Source organism: Poecilia latipinna, unplaced genomic scaffold, assembly GCF_001443285.1.
Source record: "Poecilia latipinna isolate Pla-1442-1.1 unplaced genomic scaffold, P_latipinna-1.0 Scaffold4972, whole genome shotgun sequence".
In the NCBI taxonomy this organism is placed as follows: Eukaryota; Metazoa; Chordata; class Actinopteri; order Cyprinodontiformes; family Poeciliidae; genus Poecilia; species Poecilia latipinna.
In genome coordinates this window covers 22056-22911 of record NW_015117588.1, presented here as the reverse complement: position 1 = coordinate 22911, position 856 = coordinate 22056, and positions in this window count along the sequence as shown.

The window sequence follows — 856 nt, the reverse complement described above, 5'->3', positions numbered from 1 at the left end:
GAAAATATTAGACGGGAAACTGAAATACCTAAGTGAGATGCTACTTGATACTCTATATATCTGATGTTTGCAAAGCAGCCAATCCATAAGTATCATTCATTTTCCCTTCCGTGAATTGTCTGTATCCCCAACAGCCGAGATGAGAAAGACCTTGGATGTTGGCTACTGCAGTCATGACAAGACTTCTTTACACTAAGGGTATATTTGGTTAACTGTTAAAATAGGCAGTTTCTTGCATTTCAAAGTCTCAATTATCTGTGGATTTCAGCTGCAGTATTTGCAAACTCATGTTTGATATGAAGAGCTGAAGAGAGCTACGTAAAGTGATGTTTGCTGGGCTCTCTCCTTCTTATAACAAGTAAAATGAAACTCCTAATAACCATTATGCAATCAAATGGCCATAGAAGTGTGGAAGTGAATGGATAAAATTAGGGGTGCATTGGTGATCGGCCGATACTTGTCTGCCTCAGCAAAGGTCTAAAAATCAACCACTGTCCTCTTCTGCTCTGCTGTCAGAGAGGTTTGACTGATAGACCGGCCCACCAGGTCATGTCTGCACCTTTCCAGTTAACAATAGTCACCCCTCTGCTGCCAATTCAGCGATATTTCAGACAAAAAAATTGTATCGGCCAAAATTGGAATTGGCAGGTCTGGGTTTTTAAAAGTTGGTAATCTGTCAAACTGGAATCAGTGCAGTTTTTTTTATCTACATCAGCTAGATAAAATACATTTCAGTTCTGACATTTGAAATTTGGTTATTTAAGGCCAAATTAAGTAACTGCCTCCCTCCAGTGGAACTGGTGCTTTGGTCTGGTACCAGACTGGGGCCTCTGGACTAGTTGGAATTTTTGTAATT